This window comes from Theropithecus gelada, chromosome 4 (genome assembly GCF_003255815.1).
Source record: "Theropithecus gelada isolate Dixy chromosome 4, Tgel_1.0, whole genome shotgun sequence".
NCBI classification, from domain to species: Eukaryota; Metazoa; Chordata; class Mammalia; order Primates; family Cercopithecidae; genus Theropithecus; species Theropithecus gelada.
In genome coordinates, this window is record NC_037671.1 from 57,561,838 (window position 1) to 57,579,491 (window position 17,654).

A 17,654-nucleotide genomic window follows, 5' to 3' on the forward strand; every position below is an offset into this window, starting at 1 on the left:
TAGCAACAGGCGATAAATAGAATGCTCTGAAAATAGCTTACAAATTTAGCTCAACTTTTTTTTATTTTTTATTTTTATTTTTTGATATGGAGTCTTGCTCTGTCCCCCAGTCTGGAGTACAATGGCTTGATCTTGTCTCACTACAGCCTCTGCCTCCTGGGTTCTAGCAATTCTCCTGCCTCAGACTCCTGAGTAGTTGGGATTATAGGCACCCGCCACCCCATAGGGCTAATTTTTGTATTTTCAGTAGAGATGAGGCTTCACCATGTTGGTCAGACTGGTCTTGACCTTCTGACCTCAGGTGCTGGGATTACAGGCATGGGTCACTGTGCCTGGCTTAGCTCAACTCTATTAGTCATTTAATACCCAATTATCTTTCACAAATACATTTTGACGGAAATAAACCTAGTGATGCTTATTGATGTAACAGATACAGGAAATGGGGAAAACCTAGGATACACAAGATTTTATTTTATCTTTATTTTTATTTATTTATTTATTTATTTTTGAGATAGTCTCGCTCTGTCACTCAGGCTGGTGTGCAGTGGCGCGATCTCAGCTCACTGCAAGCTCCACCTCCTGGGTTCAAGTCATTCTCCCACCTCAGCCTCCCGAGTAGCTGGGACTACAGGTGCCCACCACCAGGTCCAGCAATTTTTTTTTTTTTTTGTATTTTTAGTAGAGACGGAGTTTCACCGCATTAGCCAGGATGGTCTCTATCTCCTGACCTCCTGATCTGCCCGCCTCAACCTCCCAAAGTGCTGGGATTACAGGCATGAGCCACCGTGCCTGGCTTTTAGAGTGTGATTAGCTGAAAAGGAAAATATGTGTTTGATCTTTTTGTTTTTGTTTGTATCCAGCTGCATTTTAAAGTAGATGTAATTGTTCAAATATTTTTAATTGGCAGTTTTTATATGAAAGTAGAGACCCATAATAAAGTCTGCCTCAAATTAGTGTATGAATGTTATTTAAAATCATGACAATAGAAGAAACCACTTAACAAAAAAATGTGATAAAAGATGGAAAATGACCAAAAAATAACTTGGATGATTACAACATTTAGTGGTCTGGAAGAGGAAGATGAGAAAGTGAGAAAGCAAGGCTACTATAAATGGGTGGCTAATGAGAAATGAAAGCTAGCAGAAACAAGCCAAAAGTGTAGGTTTCCAAGATGGAGGGCATGTTCAACAATGTCGGATATTGGCAAGAGACTGAATAAAATGAGGTCTAGAATTTAATTTTGGCTTTGGTAGAAGCAAAGTCATTGAGATCTTAAACAGATCTTAAAGATGTGGTGGAGACAGAGGCCCAGTTGCAGTAGATTGAAGAGAGACTGAGGAATGAGGAAATGAAGGCAATGAATACTTACAACACTTGTGAGAAGTTTTGCACTCAAGAGGAGCATTACAATGGGTGTTTATGTGGAGTTTCTGTAAAGTATGAGGTCATCAACAGAATTGAGAGGAAGATGTTAGAGATGTGAGAAGAGATAGAATGTGAAATGGTTATCTTGGGAAATAAATTTACTAGGGATATAGAAGAAGCACTATTGCTAAGCCTGCCTGCATTCAAATCCTCACTGACTCATTTGTTTTATGATTTGGGTCAACTTACCTAACTTCTCTGAACCTCAGTCTTCTCAACTAAAAGGGATATGTCCTGCTAATTTCCCTAACAAATAAATTAATTGCACTCACTGTTCAGGGTTTGAAAGGAATAACTTTGTTAATATGTATGAAGCCTTTAGTAAGAGGTATATGAATTTTCTACTAGGTAATGATTACAATTTCTCAAATCACCTGACATTTTTGAGACTTTTGGTCAAAAACACAAAATATGTCAGTATAGTTGAGTGATTTTTCTCCATTAGATACAGAGCGCTAGATTTTACCATAGCTGGAGTTTTTTGAAGTAATTTCGAGGGAGAGAAGAAGATGCAGCAGCAGAAGTTATCTACAAATGCATGGTTTAATACTGAGCCCTTCTGGTGGATGATGGGAATACAGTAAACGGTTCATGGACAGTTAAAGATAGTTGAGGCAGCAAGGCATGGTGGTCTCACTGGAAATCAAGAGTTGTTGAAAGAAAAATGCTGGATTTGGTACAGGTAGTTATTAGGCATGAGCGCGGCAGGAGAGGGCTCTACTGCCACCCACTAAAAATCTCTGTCTCTCTAAAATGATAATTTGGCAGCACCACGGAGAGGCCATTTCCTGATGGTCCACACCTGTTAACATCAGAATGTTAATTAAACGCAGGCCCTAAGGAGAAGCACACTCCCTGGGCATGCGCGTCAAGAGATAAAACTGGTGCAGTATATTCTTTCAGGGATACGCTCCACAGGAAGAAGGCCTCAGATGGGCCTGCATGTAACTTCCTAAACACAAGGCGCCTGCTCAGTCCCAAAGGACAAGGAAAGTACTGGGCATGCAGAAAGCCCACCCTATGGAAAGAATCATGGGAAAGAGGTGAGTCTGTAAGTCCCAAGATCAAGGTTAAAGGTCCTTTTTTGCTGTCCTCTTTTGCTCTCTTTTCTTTCTTCCAACTTCAGGTGCCTGATTGGGTCTCTTTCAAGAGAATTTTCCTTTCTTTCCTGTTCTAAAGCCTTTCTAGATTTCCATTCATGCTCTGAAACTTGCCTTGGTTTCTTTTTCTGCTGTATGCCTCTCAATTGAATTGTTTCTTCTGAGGAGGCAAGGACTGAAGTTGTGGAATTGGTATGGATTCACCGCCAGTAACTCATGGTAACTCAAATCTCTTCCACTGCTAACAGTCTGAGAAAGCTGGTAAAAATGGGGGATGGAATAAAATCAATTTCAGAAGTTATAGTCACTAGAAGTGTTAGAATGGTCACCTGAGTTGGAGGGGGCATCAAGAGAAAATATAAATGAAATGGACAAGAACTAAGAGGTCAGGGTATGTATGGAAATATTAAAGCCACCAAGGATAAGAGTAGTGATATAAGCCAGGCACAGAAAGACAAATTCTGCACAATCCTACATGTGGAGTGTGGGGAAAAAAAAAAAAAAGTCAAACTTAGAAATAGTAAAATGGTGGTTACCAGATACAGGAGGTTGAAGGGAATAAAGAGATGTCAATCCTCAGATTAAAAAATTGACAATGCTTCAGACCATGACACATCAATTAAATCAGAACTTCTAGGAAGAAGCATGGGTATCAATGACTCTAAAAGTTTCTCAGGTGATTATAATGGGCAGACGGAGTTGAAAGCCACTAAATGGTACTCAAAGCTTGACCTCCAGATCAGCAGGGTCAGTATCATGTGGAAGCTGTTAAAAATGCAAATTCTCACCCCACCAGAACAATTAAATTAGAAACTCTGGAAGTGGAACCCAGAAAGCTGTCTTTAACAAGCCCCCTAGGTGATTTTGATGAGGACTAACGTTTAAGAACTATACCACTGGGCCAACTGCAATATGGCTGGTGCCTGGACACTCTACCCCGTAGTCCCATTAATTTTTGGCAGTTTCCTCCCACAGCTCATGTATGTCATGACCTTGAGGCGGGTTTTATATTCGTCTTGATTCCCTTTTCTGCTTCCAAAATGTGTCTCCTTATTTCTGCTTCAGAATACCCCAAATCATTGAAGAGAATGTCATTAAACTTGGTTAGCTATTTTTTTTCCTTATTATCTACTTCACTTACTGTATTAGCCTGTTCTCATTCTGCTAATAGACATACCTAAGACTGGGTAATTTATAAAGGAAAGAGGTTTAATTGACTTGCAGTTCCACAGTTCAGTCATGGTGGAAGGGGAATGAGGAGCAAAGTCACATCTTACATGGTGTCAGGCAAGAGAGAGTGTGTAGGGGAAGTCCCCTTTATAAAACCATCAGATCTCGTGAGACTTATTCACTGTCACGAGAACAGCATGAGAAAGACCCACTCCCATGATTCAGTTACTTCTCACTGGGTCGCTCCTACAGCATGTGAGAATTATGGGGGCTATAATTCAAGATGAGATTTAGATGGGGACACAGCAAAACCATATCACTTACTGTGCTTCCTATAATCCCCTCTCATTCATGAGTCCAGTGTTTGACTCAGTCCACCCCCTAATTCTTGCTTTTCTTGTGTAAAAATTGTATACATTGATGATGTATAATGTCTTGATATGCATACATGGTATGGAAAGGCTAAATCAAGCTATTTTACATATACGTTACCTCACATGCTTTGTGTGTGTGTGTGTGTGTGTGTAGCAAGAACACTTAGACTACTCCCAACTATTTTCAGTATTCAACATATTGTTAACTGTAGTCGCCATATTTAAAATAAATCTCTTGAACTTATTTCCCTTGTATAACTGAAATTTAATGAGAGCAAGGAGAAAGTAGCATGAAGAGGTTAAAGATGTAAGGAAGTTTGCCAATAACCAGGAGTGAATTCCTGAAACCAGTGGAAGGATCTGAAAGGGCAAAGAGGAATGGAAGACAGGATCCTACTGAGAAACAAAGAGTGAAGAAATAAGCACACAGAAGTGGCTGGTCTGGAAAGCTGGGCCTTCCCATAGCATTTGAGGCTCTCTTGGATTTGTCCTGGAAATCACCATGATTAAAGGATCTTGGAATAATTGATGTAACGTAAGCTGGAATGTTGTGGCCGTCTGAAGAATTCAGAGTGGCCGGTCTTGCCCCTCGCTGGAGAGATCATTAGACATGAATTCTTGTTTCCTCATGGGGAGGAGAAAGGAAGTTGTCAAGGGAGGAGGAGAAACAAGCAGTGTCCCAAGCCCCTGCAAACTGTGACCTTGTAGATGTTGCACAATTATATGGTTTGAAGTACTATTCTTAGTAAGTACTAAAAGAAAATCTGCAAGTGATACTCATATTCAAACATAAATACAAAATCCTTTTTCAAAGACAATAGAAATGGATGAACAATTGTCTGATTCCCTGATGCCCTGTGGTTGGCTATAATGGATTTGTTCAGTTGAAAATAGGCAACTGAAGGACAGCTAGGTATAAATAGGCGCAGTTTACTAAGCATTTCTAAAGCCTGCTACTACAGGAAGAAAACCATTTTCTTTGGGTCTGATGATTGGTACTTGTTTCTACATGAAAAAAAAAGTTTTAGTTAAAATAGGAACTTAGGTCATGTTTTCATCATTTCTTATTTAGAGTAATATAATAGCTCCCTAACTTTTGTGCCCATTTGCACGCATGTCCCTCCAATCTGACAACTTTTTTTTTTGTTTGTTTTTTGTTTTTTTGTTTTTTTGAGATGGAGTTTCGTTCTTGTTGCCTAGGCTGGAGTGCAATGGCAGGACCTCGGCTCACTGCAACCTCCACCTCCTGGGTTCGAGCAGTTCGCCTGCCTCAGCCTCCCGAGTAGCTGAGATTATAGGTGCACACCACCACTTCTGGTTATTTATTTATTTTTTTTCTGTATTTTTAGTAGAGACGGGGTTTCACCATGTTGGCCAGACTGGTCTCAAACCCCTGATTTCAGGCTATCCGCCCGCCTTGGCCTTCCAAATTTCTGGGATTACAGGCATGAGCCACTGCACCTGGCCGACAATTTGATTCTCACCTGTCCACGTATTATTTAAAATGTTTCAGTGGCTAGTCAGTGCTTTCAGGTTGCTGAGTAAATTACTTACCATAGCTCTAAAGCTACAATTAGCATAACTTAGTGATTGAAAGCACAGTCCTCAGAGCAAGACTTCATGGGGTTGAAGTTAATTATTTCATAATGATTAGCTGGGTGATTTGGGGCAAGTTAAACTGTGCCTTTGTTGCTTATGTATAGTGAAGAAATATAGTATAGTACCTCTTTCATAAAGTTGTGAAGATTAAATTGGAACGTACAAAATGCATAGAACAGTGTTGGTGTGGAGCAAGAGCTCTATAAATTCTCACCATTATTAATGTTCTTCAGGCAGTTTCTATGTGATTATCCCTGTCTGTCTCCCCCAGACTCCTCTCCCATGAGGCTACCACTCACTCACTGGGTTCTAGCCATAAAGCACTTGTTTTCATTCATTAGAACAAATAGGATTCTTTTACCAGTGAACCCTCATATTAGCTTTACCATCCATTTGGAATCCTTATTTCTCTCTTCCACAAGTTAATTCCTATGTATCACTCAATTTAGATGGTCACTTCCTTGGAGAAATTGTCACTGGCCTCTGTGACGAGTTTAGTAGCCCTTCTTCTAGCACCATGTACCTCTAATTTAAAACAATTATTACATATGTGATCATATATTTGTGTGGTCACTTGATTAAGCTCTTTCCCCCTCTACATCCTCAAGCTACATGAGGCCAGAGACCTATTCAGCTTTGCTCACCGGTATATCAGCAATACCTGGTGCAGTTCCTGTTGGAGAAATGCATGGGTTTTGAACAAACAAGAAACAATATTTAGAAATTATTATAAATTTGCAACTGCTAAATTGGGTGAACATGGGTTAAGTTCATAAGTATATAACAGTAAGTTTTGCTAAGAATTAACTTTGCTTTTCAGTCACATCCAAAATGGATTCGATTCTATGTTTGGATATTTGAATCATTCAGCAGGAAAGAATAAGAAACAGAACTATTAAAACTAATTTACATATTTGTGTATAAACATTCATAAAATTGCTAACTGTAACCCGATTTTGGTTATAGATTATCATAATCATTAGGGACTAAGCATTAAAGTATAGGAATACCACCATTCATCTGAGTTATTTGATGTAATGCCTATTTGGACAGGCAGCACTTGGAGAAGTTGGCTTTTGCTACTGGTTTCAACTTTAGTTTTCCATCTTCCTTGAGTGACTTGGAGGTGAAAGTATACAAAGAATAAAAAATTTTTAAGTAAATATTTTAGGAAAAGAAGCATAATTTTACAAATGGATCTTTCCGTCTGTAAGGTCATCATTTTATAATGCCAAATTCTCATCTTCTGCTTTGCAATATGTTACTTACTTACTACAGTGGCACCTCTAATAATTCAATAACTTGCCGAACACAGGAACATCTGAGACAGTGTAATCAAAGAAACATACAAAATAAGGATCAAAACATTATACTATTACTTTATAATATATTACATGATGTACCCAAAGATAGTAAATATTTTTCGGTATATTTATTCATAATCTGATCTCAGAAGACTGTTGCTCCTGATAAGAAACATATCTTAAAATTACCAAGAAAGGTAACCCGAATGTTTATGCATATTAACTAAATCCCTGTAGAATAATTAACTGTTTTAACTTTGAATTCTCAATTCAAAGTTTTACTCTTTTTTTTTTTTTTTTTTACTCATCTCTTTTACTCTTCTCCCTCCCCAAGAGGTTGTCTTTGTGAAAGGAGAGAATGCTGAGGTGTGCATGCTACCTTCTGGATCTTTGCTGCTCTCTGCTGTGGGGTGACTGTCTTTTCTGCTCTTTTGTCATACTGCAGCAAAGCCAGCTGAGGAGGGGCTGGTTCATCCTAATAATTGGGGTACCAGGGTTTCTTCTCATGGCTCCCAGTTTTTTGGCTTCTGTATACAATGTCTCCTTGTTCTATGACTCTTCTGGCTCTCTGGAGAGGATCACGATTCTCCTGCATTCCTCTGGAGAATAAAATAGCTACTTTCTCTGCACACTGATATTTATGGTTGAAGCTAATTTCAAACCTCTCTCTCAGCTATGGCTTCTTTCCTGCTGCAGTCTCAGTGCCATGTTGATTTGGCAATATATTCAATATCAATGCACAGCTTTGCTAAGAGGCAAGAAATAAGGCCCTCTTATACTAGAATTTCCCCAAAATTTAGATAGGTTTGAGTATTGTTCTTCATTTCTACACTGACCCCAAGCCCATGGTGGGATCAACAATGGGTGGGTTGGGATAGTGATGGGGGAGGGGGAAGTAATCTTGGAAGGGTTTGGGACAGGCCTACCCTCAGTTTCTCCAATATTGAAAGTTCCTATCTACTGCAGTCTTTTCCTGCAACATATCCTCCATGGTTTTTGCACTATAATTTTAGTATGGTTTTACAACTCAAGTCTGCTAGAGTAGGATCATGATATGTACAAGGAAGTTTTAAAAATACAGAAACACTGCTAACTTGCTCTCAACACAGTGTGGCTCTCAATGCTGCTGTTTTTTAATGTTGTTGAAAAGACTAGCTTTTAAGCTGAAACTGAACAACGACTTCTTCGTTCTAAGACAGTATGCAGCCTATCCTGGGGTAATGAATACTGTTGCTTCACTGGTTTTAGAGTTGTAGAGCATCATAATTTAAGGAAAAATTTTAAATACCAATGGTTTAAGATTATCCATTATTTCCTATAACCTACACACAATGGCTCAATTAAAAGCTAGTTCAAGTGAAAGAAATGAAATGAGAAGAAGTGAGAAGACAGGAAAAAAGAACAGGGTGCTACAAGGTATTAAAAATTGTACCTCTTTTCCTCTCCTGTATTAACTCTATTGCAGGTAGAAGACAAGAGTGTTATGGTAGAGAGAACCTCAAATATAAAACCACTTCTAAGACAACACTTTTAGAGACCTTATAAGCTAGCTGCCTCATTATCATCTTTCAAGTCATTGTTATTATCATTGCCACAGATCAATCAGAGAAGACCCCAAATCAAACATTTCCCCACATTTGATTCTATTGGCTGGTCAAATATAATCCTTTTTGTTAAGATCCATAAGAAGCTAAGATTTCTGAACTACAAGTAGTTGGATTCCCTTTAGTAAATGATTTCTTTGTATATCACAGACACTGAATCCAGTATCTAGATATGTTCTTTTTTATTACATAGCTGCTAGAAACCTTAGAGTTCCGTTTGCATCTAATTTTTAGAAAGTATTCTTGATTGTACAGATTTTTATTTTTATTTTTCAATATCTGTTTGTATTTGCCTTCATTGTCACCATTACTTATAATAATACTGCTACTAGTGGTAAGTGTATAGAGTAGGATAGGTTGGGTTATTCTACAGTAACAAGCAACAATGGAGTATCAGTGGATTGCGATAACAAAGGTTTATTTCTTGCTAACACTCCAAGCCCATTACAGGTCAGCTCAGACTGCTCTATTGCCTTCACTGGGAGGCCAAGGCTGACAAAACAACTTTTCTCTGGGATACTACTAGAAGAAAATTAAAGATTATGACCAAGCACATGTTTCATTTTAAAAATTCTGTCTAGGAGTAACACGTCTTCCCTGATTGCACTTTGACCAAAGCAAGTCATATGGCTGTCTAAATCAGCTAGGCAAAGAACTGTACTCTTCCCCCAGAGAAGCCAAGGGACACCGGGGGATAACAATACAGTCAAACAAAATAGATTGCATTTACTTAAGTAATTATTCAATGCATCATTCATGCAATATTTATATATTAATACTCATCAGACTTCTGTTTGGTATGTACTAGGTTTTTTTTTTCATTTTATACGTGAACAATAATGAGTTTAGAGAAACCAAGACATTTACTCAAAGTTATACAGTTGGTAAGAAACAGAATTGAGATTGGAACTGGATTTTTCTGTTCTAAACCCAGTCTTTACTCCTGCATATGGTACCTCTCCTGGGATAAAGAAGGGGAATACATTTTTAAATATAAGAACCCAATAAGAAGCTGAATGATCCACTTTACCATTGCAGTGTTAAGAAAATCCAGTTTGATGGCAGTGAGTTTTCCCCTAACCCTGCTTGAGGAATCAATTGCCAATGGGTCAAAGTAGCTGCTAATGAGCTAATAACCACTCAGTGGCAGCTAATTAATCTGCAACCTGGGAGCACCTATCAGTTGGTGTTCAGAAGACCAATAAAATAAGGGGTCAACTGGGATGGCTCAAAGAGGTCAAATCCAGATTTTTGAAACAGAAAAATTATGTACATTAAATTATATATATAAGAAAGTACCAAAGGGAGAATTAAGATTAAATATATTGCGTTTGTCTTTTTTAAGATGCCATCCTTTTACACATGAATACAGAACTGTAGTCATTAGATTAAGTCACTGGCATCCTAATTAGCCAATCAAAGACTTAACTCATTTTAGAATTATTGAATAGGCAGCTGTATAGTTTGATAAGTGCCTCTCCTTTTCCCATACACTGTGGTCCTTGGTTTCCCACTGTTATTCTTCAGAGTGATTTCTTATGGCACCACAGAGTGGATAATTAAACAAATTTTGGGACACTGTTATGTGTCAGTTCTTGTGCTGGACCCAGATGTGACAAAAGTCTGGCCTTTATAGAGCTGAAAGCCAAATGGAGGTGACTTAAACACGTAATTACATAAATAACTTTGCAAATCACTATTAATCTATGGCAGCAATGAAGCATTTTGGCAGCACATTCTATTTAAACTCTCTTTACTTGGTATCCTGAATTGGAAAGAAAATCAATATGCAAATCATTCACCTTGACTCTAATATTATGATTATACCATATAGTAAAAGGTAGGTATTTGTTAGTCTTGAATGTAACAATTCATGCCACAACAATTATACAGCAAAGATTTGGAAACACCTTTATCAGAATTGAAAACTTATAAATTGAAGCTTGTCATTTTTGAAGGCTTAAATTTTTAAAAATTTTCTCATAAAATTTCAATAATTCATAAAGCATTTGTCAACATTCAGAAATTATTTTAAATATATTTATAAGTAAACAATAGGAAAATGCCTTTTGTTGATTAAAATTTCTTCCACATTTTCTTATAAGAACTATAATTATGTTACTAATAGACATCTTTTAATGTCTATCTTGAAAATAGTGTATCTATTTAAATTATTGAATAAAAAAATCTTAAAATTTTCTGATTTCCAGAATATATGACCATGTATTAAGCTCATCCTTGAATGTCTTGATACATACTACGCAGCTTAGAGTAAAAGTTACAGGCCCTCAAACAGGTGGATAACATAATTTTCATTTTCCTAATGTATACCAGAATCTAAATTGCATCTTTCCTTCATTTGAAACCCAACCATTCAGTTATGGTAAACTGACTTGATGGGAAGTTTATCTTAAGACTTATGTAATTTTTGCCCCCTTGTGTATCATGGTATTTGGGGAATATATTTTCTGGGTATAACATATGGTGGAACAATCTTTCAGGTTACCTGTTGTGACCCTGAGTTTGCATCATGGGAGTAAAATATGCTTCCAATTAAAATTGTCCTATGGGGATGCTATTTTTTATGAATTCAGGGTAAAGAATAGCAAAGGAGTCTAGGCTGTATTTGACAGCTGGGCTGAAGCACCTTGAATCAATAAAATTCTTATTCCATCCTAAGTACTTGCCATTGTTTCACATTGTCATGATTCTATATAACTAGATTTGGAAACCTCTAATACAGGTGGTTGTCCAGATTAATGCCCAATATTCTTGAAAAAGGCTACATACTGACAAATAACATCAAATAAATAATTGCACACAGAAGTTTATGGGTTCTGTTTTAGGTGCTTTGAGAGAAACTTAAAAACATAATTTATTTTTCTAAATGATGCTCCTAAAAATAAGATATACAATTTTAACTTAAGTCTATATAGACCAGAGCTTACGGAAGTTCTATTCTTAAATGTATGAATTTACTTTCTTACAACAATGATCCAGCCATGCACAAGCTATTTCCTTTGTTGAACTCTGAATAATGCTAAGCCTGCTAAACATTCTACAGAGTCAAGTAAAATCTGATTGAGAGTGATTTATCTTTATTTTTCTTTATTCTTTTCTAAGCACAGTCTTTCAGATTCCTCCATATTCAGTATATCATTCAGTGCAAAGCAGGACATATTAATATGTTACACAAAGTCCTATTAATTATTTAATACAGGCATACCTCAGAGATATTAGGGATTTGGTTCCAGATCACTACAATAATACAAATAACATAATAAAGTCGCATGGATTTTTGGTTTTCCAGTGCTATAAAAGTTACGTTTCTATACCATCATCTATTAAGTGTGCAATAGCATTATATCCAAATAAACAATGTATATAACTTAATTACAATATTTTATTGCTAAAAGTTGCTAATGCTCATCTGACCATTCATGCAGTTATAATCTTATTGTTGGTGCACAGTCTTAGCTTGATGTTGATGACTGCTAACTGATTAAGGTGGTGATTACTGAAAGTTGAAGTGGCTGTGGCAAATTCTTAAAATAAGACAACAAAGTGTGCCACATTGATCTTCCTTTCATAAAAAGAATTCTTTCATAAAAGATTTTTCTATAGCATACTATGCTGTTTGATAGCATTTTACCCACAATAGAACTTCTTTCAAAATTGGAGTTAATTGGCCAGGTGTGGTGGCTCATGCCTGTAATGCCAGCACTTTGGGAGGCTGAGGCGAGTGGATCACCTGAGTTCAGGAGTTCGAGACCAGCCTGGCCAACATGGTGAAACCCCATCTCTACTAAAAATATAAAAAATGCTGGATGTGGTGGTGGGCACCAGTAATGCCAGCTACTTGGAGGCTGAGGCAGAAGAATCACTTGAACCTGGGAGGTGGAGGTTGCAGTGAGTTGAGATCCCACCATTGCACTCCAGCCTGGGCAACAAGAGCAAAACTCGATGTCCAAAAAAAAAAAAAAAAAAAAAAAAAAATCCTCTCAAACCTTGCCCCTGATTTATAAACTAATATTCTAAATACTTTGTTATTTCAACAATATTCAGATATCTTCATCAGATTCAATCTCAACAAACCATTTTCTTTGATCATCCATAAGAAGCAACTTCTCATCAGATCGTTTGATCATGAGATGAGAGTAATTTGGTCACATCTTCTGTCTCCACTTCTAATTCTAGTTATCTTGCTATTTCCACCACATCTGTAGTTACTTTCTCCACTGAAGTCTTGAACTCCTCAGCCATCCATGAGAGCTGGAATCAACCTCTTCCAAACTCCCGGTTAATATTGTTACTTTTGTTTCATTTCATGAGTCACAAATGTTCTTAATCACATCTAGAAGAGATAATCCTTTTCAGGAGATTTTCAATTTTTGTTGCCCAGACCCATCAGGGAAATAACTAGCTATAGAAGCTATAGTCTAACAAAATATATTTCTTAATTAATAAGACTTGAACGTCAAAATTACTTCTTGAGCCATGGGCTGAAGAATGGGTATTTTGTTAGCAGGCGTGAAAACAACATTAATTTCCTTATACATCTCCATCAGAGCCCTTGGGTGATTAGGTACATTGTCAATGGGCAGTAACATTTTGAATTTTTCTCCTGACCAGTATGTCTGAACAGTGTGTTTAAAATATTTGTAAACCGTGCTATAAACAGCTGTTCTGTCATTTAGGCTTTGTTATTGCATTTACAGAGCACAGGCAGAGTAGATTTAGCATAATTCTTAAAGGCCCTAGGATTTTTTGAATGGTCAATGAGCACTGGCTTCAGCTTAAGTCACCAGCTGCATTAGCCCCTAACAGGTCAATCTGTCCTTTGCAGCTTTGAAGCTAGGCATTTACTGTTCCAATCTATGAAAGTCCTAGATATATCTTCTTTTGGTGGAAGGCTGTTTTGTCTACACTGAAAATCTGTTTAGTGTAGCTGCCTTGATCAATGATCTTAGGTAGATCTTCTGAACAACTTGCTGCAGCTTCTCCATCAGCACTTGCTGCTTAGCCTTGCACTTCTATGTTACGAAGATGGCTTCTTTCCCTAAACCTCATTAACCAACCTCTGCTAGCTTCAAGCTTTTCTTCTGCAACTTCCTCAGCTTTCTCAGCCTTCATTGTATTAAGGAAAATCAGGGCCTTGCTCTGGATTAGGCTTTGACTAAGGGGATGTTGTAGCTGGTTTGATCATCTGTTCAGGCCACTCAGACTTTCTCTATATCAGCAATAAGGCTGTTTCACTTTCTTATTATCTGCATGTTCACTGGAGTAGCACTTTTACATTTCGTTTAAGAACTTTTTCTTGGTATTCACAACTTTTCTAACTGGCACAAGGGGCCTAGCTTTCAGCCTATCTGGGCTTTGAACATGCCTTCCTTACTAAGCATAATCATTTCTATCTTTTGATTTAAAGAGAAATATGTGACTCTTCCTTTCACTTGAACATATATAGGCCATTACAGTGTTGTTAATCAGCTTAATTTTAATATTGTTTTGTCTCCGGGAATAGAAAGGCCGAAGGAGAAAGAGAAAACACACAACTAAGTTTGCCATCTTATGCAGGCATGGTTCATAGCTCCCCAAAACAATTACAATTGTAACATGAAAGATGACTGATCGCAGATCACCATAATAGATATGATAATAGTGAAAAAGTTTGAGATATTGTGAGAGTTACTAAAATGTAACAGAGAAACAGTATGCACACAGTTAGAAAAAATGGTGCTGATAGACTTGCTCAACCTCTATGCAGAGTTGCTACAAACCTTTAATTTGTTTAAAAATAAAAGAAAAAAAATCTGCAAGCATAATAAAGGAAAACATAATTAAATGAGGTATGCCTATATATGGTCTTTACTATGCATTTCTAGTTTGTTATTATATCCTATTTTTTTCCTGGATCATATTTTACAGCTTTATCTACCGATTCACATCTCAGTATACATATCCAAATATATAGTAATTTTTCTTTTGCTATACTTGCCATACCCCTCGCCTCCAGTAGAATATCAATTGTATGACCAATAATGGGGAAGGAGTTGGAAATTCATCCCCTTCCTTCCACTACAAGAATCTCAAGGTAATTCAAAAATTAAAAAAGATGGTCATGGCTGGGTGCGGTGGCTCAAGCCTGTAATCCCAGCACTTTGGGAGGCCGAGACGGGCGGATCACGAGGTCAGGAGATCGAGACCATCCTGGCTAACACGGTGAAACCCCGTCTCTATTAAAAATACAAAAAACTAGCCGGGCGAGGTGGCGGGCGCCTGTAGTCCCAGCTACTCGGGAGGCTGAGGCAGGAGAATGGCGTAAACCCAGGAGGCGGAGATGCAGTGAGCTGAGATCCGGCCACTGCACTCCAGCCTGGGCGACAGAGCGAGACTCCGTCTCAAAAAAAACAAAAAAAAAAACAAAAAAAGATGGTCATGAAGATGGTCATCATTCCAAATGCTCCTTAGCAGCCAGACAATTGGAGGAAGGAAACCAATGTCTTTCCTTTATATTTATTCAGCCCTAAAGAATGTAAGTGGTGTTTGAGAAACATTTATTGAACTAATGATATCATACCATATATAGTAAAATTCCTGTTAAGTAATTTGTCTTTTGTAATTTATGACTTATTTTATTAAACAAATACATAAGTGGGTGAGTGATTGTTGTGTCTCAAACACCACAAGATCATAGAAATTTGAAGCTCTAAACATAATGTCCAAGCAGCTGGCTAAATGAATTCTTCGCATATTATAATTTATGAGCTTCTTAATTGGACATCCAGATTCCTCCATTTTCCCCTGTGCTTCAACCACATTAGCCTACTTTCAGTTTCCAGAAATGCATCATGCTTTCTCCTTCCAGAGAGTTCTTCCACATGTGTTCCCTTCACAAGAAATGTTTTCTCCCCTTCCTCTTCTACTATTTAACACCTTGCTCTTTCAGATCTCATCTCATGAATCATGTCCTTTGCATGGACATGTTTGGTTATATACTAGAGAATATGATGAACTTAGAGAAAGATGAACTTCTCCTTCATAGCACTTATTACAAGTGCAATTGTGCTATTTATGTCAATATCTATCTTCCTCAAGATTACTTATCTTGGTTTGACTCACTATTTGTCCTCAAACTCTAGCATCTATGGACAATCATGTACCATTTATAGATTTATTTATAACATCAGTTCTCAGATCTTTGTCACAACACCCAAGTTGGAGAAAAATGAACTTAGAGAAAGATGAACTTACAGAAAGAACTTCTCATTCATAGCACTTATTACAAGTGCAATTGTCATTGTATCATAATTTTTGTGATTCCCCCATTAGACCATTCCATAAAGAATCATTGATAAGTTTATTCACTGTTACATCCCTAGCACATAGCACGTCCTTGCTCCTACTTGGTAAGGTTGACTTAAATAGTTGCTTTACCAGGATTCGGTCTCACGCATGTTAATACATAGAATTATGATTTTGTTTGGTGTGGCAATACACCCAAATACAATTCTTGAAATCCCAGACTCTTTAACAACTAAGTGATTAGTTGTGATGTGACACAGTTAATGGCCAATGAAACTCAGGATTCCTGGGAAACCAATAATTTTAGAGATAGACAGAAAGATTGCTATTGTTCCTTCTTCTGGCCTTGAACATAAATATAAAGTTTGAGTGGCAGCTATCTTGGAACCATTAGGAAATTAGTATGAAGATGAAAGCTAACCTCTTCCCAAGCTAACAAGGATGCTGAAGTTGAAAGATGGTGTTTATTATAGAGTGTTGTAAACACTCACATTGACAGGATGGACTTCCCCACAAAACTGGCTCAGATGTTGAGACTGATAATGCCACACACATTCCAAGAGGGTATGAAGAGGTAAATTACTCATGCATTAAACTTTCTGGAAAGAACATGGTAGAAAGCAAAGCAGAACTAAAAATAGCTTGAGTGAAGGAAGGGGCAAGTGTCCCTGGGCTTTATTGGCTGGGGAATAAAGCCAAGGTGAGGATTCCTGCATAGTTTGAACTTTTCCTGCTGGTGGTCATGTAGTGGTTTGAGCTTCTCACCAGCACCAATGGAGGGAGTACCTGGGCTTTCTTATCTTCTTGATCACATGTAGCACAGAAAGAGAAGGAGACCTGAAAGTTGTCAGTGGTTACCTACGCTTGTTACACAGGGCATTAAGACAGTAACTGAAGTCATGTACTCTGTATTCTTATTACTTGCAGGTAAACACAATCCTAACTGTACAGTAAGTGCTCAATAAATATTTTTTAAATGATGATGAAATGAATGGGAAGTTATAAGGTAGTCAATGGCTTAGACTTTCAGGGTCTCAGTTTGGTGTGTGTGTGTGTGTGCGTGTGCACACACACACATGCCCTTTAACTTTGGTGTTGTGGCAAAGATGTGAGAACTGATATAAATCTATGAATAGTACATGCTTGTCTACAGATGCTAGAATTTGGTGACAAATAGTCAAAACCAAGATAAATAATTTTGACAAATAGTCAAAACCAAAACAAATAATTTTGAGGAAGATAGAGATTGACATAAAAATAGACAAGTACATAGAAGTATATAATTTACTAGAACTATAATTAAACTTAACTAAATTCTTTTAGAAACTCCTTTGTATTTTTCCACTTAAGTACCATTGATCTCCAATAATAGAGGCTGGTTTAGATCTTGGGCTCCATTTAGTCTTATCTGGAAGACACTGTCAAGTACATCAGATATACTTTAGAGTTACCCAGTTGCATCTGTTCATTTGACCTGTGCATCTAAATCTATCAACTTACAGAGTGCACATAAAACTTGCACTGAGTTACCTTCTCAGCATTAGAGTATAATATCCATCAAGACAGGCATTGTGTCTGCCTTGTTTACCATTGAAATATGAGAACTTAGCAAAATGTTTATTTTATACATATGCATGAGAAACATTTCTTAAATTAATAAAATTCTGAATCTTATAGGCAAATAACTCTGATTTGTATTTGTGCTATTTAAATTATTTTTCAGGAGAACTTACAAATTCGTTCACAATTTATTATCTTGTATGTGAGAGTAGT